Below are 6,000 nucleotides of genomic sequence, written 5' to 3' on the forward strand. Positions count from 1 at the left end.
CCTGACGTCGCCGCTCCTACCTGCTGAACAAACACATGAGCTCACGCCTGCAGCTGCTTCCTGTGTGTGTTTGTGTGTGTGTGTGTGTGTGTGTGTGTGTGTGTGTGTGTGTGTGTGTGTGTGTGTGTGTGTGTGTGTGTGTGTGTGTGTGTGTATGTGTGTGTGTGTGTGTGTGTGTGCGTGTGTGTTTTATGTGTACAGTTCAGAGTGTTAGCTGTTTTTCTCTGTGTGGTTGTGTTTATGTGTGTACAGGTGCTTTTGTGTGTGTGCGTGCAGAAACATGTGTCACGTGTCCAGTAGGTTGTGTGTATATGTGTGTGTGTCTGTGTGACTGTGTGTGTTCATGTGCGTGTGTGTGTATGAGTGTGAATGTTGGTGTGTGTGTTGGTGTGTACGTATGTGTTTGTGTGTGTACGGTGTGTTGCGTTTGTTGTATGTGTTTGTATGGGCGTATGCATGGTTGAGAACACGTGTGAATATGTGTGTGTGTTTGTGTGTGTGTTGGTGTATGTGTGCGTATGCAGGAATCACAGTTTCTGTTCATTAAAACTTAAACCCTCCTGCGTGTGCCAGGCAGGGCCGTCAGGACTTGGCTGGACTTGTGTTTTGTCTGTGTTCTCTCTCTCTCTCTCTCTCTCTCTCTCTCTCTCTCTCTCTCTCTCTCTCTCTCTCTCTCTCTCTCTCTCTCTCTCTCTCTCTCTCTCTCTCTCTCTACGGGGGGCTTAAAGGAAAGCTTCCTCCTGAAGGTGGAAACACAAAGAGCTCCAGGCTCCCCAGCAGCGGCCCTGGCGATACGATGTTATGTTAGTCAATCCTTTATTAATGGCGCATGTGTGTGTGTGTGTGTGTGCACACGTACGACGACTCTTCACATGCACGCCAAGGGGCATAATTATTGCCGTGTGATTTACAACTTGTTAAAGACTTTGCATTAAATGTGTGCGCGTGGCGTGTGCGCGGTGCGCCTGGTCTATGTGTGAGTGTGTTTATGCTCCCGCCGTGGGGCTGCCAGTAATCCCTCGGCCGTGGGGAGCGCCAGAGTTCAGGCCCGTGTGGAACGCCCGGGGTCCGGGTCGGCGCGTTCTGTAGCCAGCAGTGCTGCTGCCCGCACCCCCTGCACGGCCTCAGGGTTCTGCTGGGGCTCTGGTTCTGCTGGAGTCCTGGTTCTGCTGGAGTCCTGGTTCTGCTGGAGTCCTGGTTCTGCTGGAGTCCTGGTTCTGCTGGGGTCCTGGTTCTGATGGTTCTGTTGGTCTCCTGGTTCTGCTGGGGTCCTGGTTCTGCTGGAGTCCTGGTTCTGCTGGGGTCCTGGTTCTGCTGGAGTCCTGGTTCTGTTGGGGTCCTGGTTCTGATGGTTCTGTTGGTCTCCTGGTTCTGCTGGGGTCCTGGTTCTGCTGGGGTCCTGGTTCTGCTGGGTCTGGTTCTGATAGGTTCTGTTGGTCTCCTGGTTCTTGTTGGTCTCCTGGTTCTGTTGGTCTCCTGGTTCTGCTGGGGTCCTGGTTCTGCTGGGGTCCTGGTTCTGCTGGGGTCCTGGTTCTGCTGGGGTCCTGGTTCTGATGGGGTCCTGGTTCTGATGGGGTCCTGGTTCTGATGGTTCTTTTGGTCTCCTGGTTCTGCTGGGGTCCTGGTTCTGCTGGAGTCCTGGTTCTGCTGGAGTCCTGGTTCTGCTGGAGTCCTGGTTCTGCTGGAGTCCTGGTTCTGCTGGGGTCCTGGTTCTGATGGTTCTGTTGGTCTCCTGGTTCTGTTGGTCTCCTGGTTCTGTTGGTCTCCTGGTTCTGCTGGGGTCCTGGTTCTGCTGGAGTCCTGGTTCTGCTGGGGTCCTGGTTCTGCTGGGGTCCTGGTTCTGATGGTTCTGTTGTTCTCCTGGCTCTGCTGCCGTACTGCTTCCCGTTCTGTAACTAGCGGCGGTACGGGCTACACCACCTGACCTCCGTCAGGGGTTCTCGGCCCGTCAGGGGTTCTACTGAACCCGTGTCCTGGTTCTGTGCGTTCTGTAGCCGGTCGTGGCGTTGTGCCGGCTGCTCCACCTGTGCTCCATCAGGGGTTCTCTCCCTCCTGTTCGGTTGTCTGTTCTCCACCACTGCGGGCAGGATTGTGCGAAGAAGGGGTTCTTCTTGCTCCCATCGGAGAGGTTCTGGGTTCGATTCCCCTAATAACCCTGTGGGCCTCCTTGAGCAAGATGCCATAACCCCGTTCTGCTTTTTAATGGCCCTGTTCACTGCAAGTCTAAGGAGACTTAATAGTAAATAAAGCTCCAGTTGGTTATTTAGCAGACACTATTATTCAATGCAACTCGCAGTGAACACAGTTACTGTAACGCCTCAAATAAAGTATTGATCGTTCAGATTCTCGCTGATACTAGGGGACATGTCAATAAGGAACCGTAAGGAGCTCAGGATCTAGGATCCATGCAGATAGGCGAACCAGAGCCAGACCCTTCAGCGGGGAGTAGAACCCCCTCAAACCCACCACCCCGTCCCTCTCCCCAGGGTTGTGTTCCCAGCTGCTCAGGAACCCGAGGCCTGGCTCTCAGGGGACGTGGGGCCAGGTTCAGGTTGCTATGCCAACAGGACAGCCCTGGCTGTCAGACGCTGCAGAGAAGACAGACCTAGATCAGAGTGGCAACCGCCCTCATAGACAACACACAGGTCATCCGACGGGGGCTTCAGTTACCTTACACACACTTCATACATGGATATGGTTACCTTACACACACACCCTTCATACATGTATATAGTTACCTTGGCTTCACACACGCACTTTGTACATGTCTATGGTTACCATAAACACACACTTCATACATGTATATAGTTAGCATAAACATACACACTTCATGCACGTATATTCGCCTTGACAGAACTGCTAATGCAACTAACAAGGGCAAACCCACCCACTCTAGTTCACACAAACACAACCAGGTTCATGCACAATACACACAGACACACAGATAGGTTCACACCTACACACCTACACACACACACACACACACACACACACACACACACACACACACACACACACACACACACACACACACACACACACACACACACACACACACACACACACACAAACACACACACAAAAACAGGTTCACGCACACACACACACACACACACACACACTCACACAACCAGGTTCATACCCACACACACACACACACACACACACACACACACACACACACACACACACACACACACACACACACACACACACACACACACACACAACCAGGTTCATACACATAAACATACACACACACACACACAGGTTGATACACACTTGGCTGGTCCTTGTTGTAGTTTTTCCCAGCGTGTGTTTTCAGTGTTTTGTGCCTAAGTGGGGAAACTGTGACATGTCAAAGACGCCCCAGATCACAGTTACCATGGGAGCAAAGCCAAGAGAAACATACAAACACTGGCAAACACATACACGCACGCACACACACACACACACACACACTGACCAACCGAGATATGAATGCCAGGTTATTTGTATGTATAGACACACCACTCAAATATAGTGACACATAGAGACAAAGATGCCAAAACCGGTGTATAATAATATCCACACACACACAACCACACATGCACAAACACACACACACACACACACACACACAAACAACCAGGTTCATACACATTCTCTTACACACACACACACACACACGCACACACACACACACACACACACACACACACACACACACACACACACACACGCACACAGAGGCTCCCTGGTGTATGCGTCGGAGTGAGGGATAACCATGGAAACCTAAGACCTGGTGGTTTGGGGCTGGGGGGGGGGGGGAGCGGGCCAGTAAAGGGCTTCAGCTCGGTACCGACGCAGAAGGAAAAGCAGCCCTGTGAGGACCTCACGGCCGCGCCACGCTGCTCGAAGGACGCAGCGCACCGAACCAACGGAAAACGTCCACAACACTTAGAGAGCGACAAAGGAAACATTTACTCTGCCGAAGACCTGCGCGGGACTGTTTAACGTCACGTTTAGCGGTTAAACATCCAGACAGGGTTCACTTGGGCAAACGAAAACACGGTTTCCTGGTACGTTAACGCGGAAAGACAGGGAGGCCACAGCGCTGGGTTTTCCCAGCTCCGACGTCTCCGATAAAACCGACGAAGCTCTCAGACCCGGCTCGGCATTCCCCTAGACCGGTCCTTTTAGGAGTAACAATAATAGACCTCGTTCACCCTGCAGCAATGTTGGTTATTTGGGGGGGAAACCTTGTCGAATCTTCGGGGAATCCAGCTTGATAGAAGAGGTTTTCTAATGCTACCTCATCGGGAGATTGAATGCAGCAATAACAATACTGCATTGAGGTTTCCCCAGCGTGTGTGAGTGATGGCTGGTCCAAGCAGCTACACATTGGTTGTACATTGAGTAATCAATGTGCACAGGTTAAACCAGCCAATCTCCGCACACGCTCGAGAGATCTGCTGCATGGCAAGAGGGAGCACCAGCGCCATTTGGTATTGTCTGCAAACCTTACAATAAACTGGCCTCGAGATAGCAGGATCGATACCAGAATCTGAAATTCCCCCGATTGCTGCCTTAAACATAACATTTGTAGACAGTAAGTGAACCCGCTATACATTGCTGTCATCGTCAGAGAACCCTTCAATAAGAACAAGTGCTGTTAGTAGTTACAATGCGAGATGATGTATCGGTGTGTACTCGGTATCGGCCGATTCTCAAATTCAGGAATCGGAATCGGTATCGGGAAGGATAAAAATGGTGTCGGAAAATCTCCTAGCCTGTGTTAGTCCATCACTTTGCATTTTTCCTCTTGGTTCCACGGAGGCTGGTCGTGAACAACGTTACGGGTCATTACCGATGATGGTCAGATTAGATAGTGCTGGAGAGACGGCGTGATAGAGGGCAGATTAAGGAGAGTTAAAGGAAAGCCTCAACAGAGGTTACAGTCTGAAGGCAACGACCGAGAACAAAGCCTGCAGGGCCTCAGGTTTTTGGCAGCTCGTCCTGAAGCGAGCAGTAGGTAGAGTTCACGGTTCAGAGTTGCAAACCAGGCAACAATGACTTCTAAGTGACTCCAGCTAATACAGGAAAGGGCGTTTAGTTCCGGTCGGGTCGGTTGGCACAGAAAAAAAAACATTAGGGGGAGAAACGAGGCAAACCTGCGTCTCAGAAGAACTTTGAGAGGGAGTAGGAGCCAACTACTAACTATTCAAACTTAACAACTAAACTGGTTAACTATAAACCTGTCAGCTGGCCACGTTGATTGCGTTAACAGTTTACTATTTTGTAACCAGCAGGTTGAGCAAACCAAGGGTCATTAGAGAAACAGAAGACCAAATCATAAAGTAGAAAACACGACTAGCAGGAACAGGAGACAGGGTCAAAGGTGAGAGGTCAAAGTGGGGACGCCGAAGCTAGTTTGAGGTCATGTGGGGCACGAGGGGAGGGAGGGATGGACGGCAGAATTGGGAAGGAAAGGGAGAAAGGAATTAAGGAAAGGAATTAAGGAAAGACGGAGGGTAAAAGCAAAAAGCTGTGACAAGCCAACTATTTGACCAGTCCAGGTCAGGCTGTTGATGTTGGCACCGTGTTTTGGGAACAGTCTAACACTCACACACACGTACACACATAACACACATGCTGGACAGAGATGACCTCACTTCTGTAAAGTACTTGGAGCCAACATATAATCACCCCCCGAATGGCCAGAGCCTGTTTTATAGAGTCCCAATGTCCTGGTCCTGCACACACACACACACACACACACACACACACACACACACACACACACACACACACACACACACACACACACACACACACACACACACACACACACACACACACACACATCCAAACACGTGCACAAACATTCACACTCTGTGCAGAGAAATCCAAAGCTTTATGCAAACATTCACTTCCATTTCCACGCAACCAACACACATGCTTGCCAGGTAAACACGCGTGCATTCATTTGCTCCGAGCGAGGCGAATTCCCTGACATCG

The sequence above is a fragment of the Gadus chalcogrammus genome, chromosome 13 (assembly GCF_026213295.1).
Source record: "Gadus chalcogrammus isolate NIFS_2021 chromosome 13, NIFS_Gcha_1.0, whole genome shotgun sequence".
NCBI classification, from domain to species: domain Eukaryota; kingdom Metazoa; phylum Chordata; class Actinopteri; order Gadiformes; family Gadidae; genus Gadus; species Gadus chalcogrammus.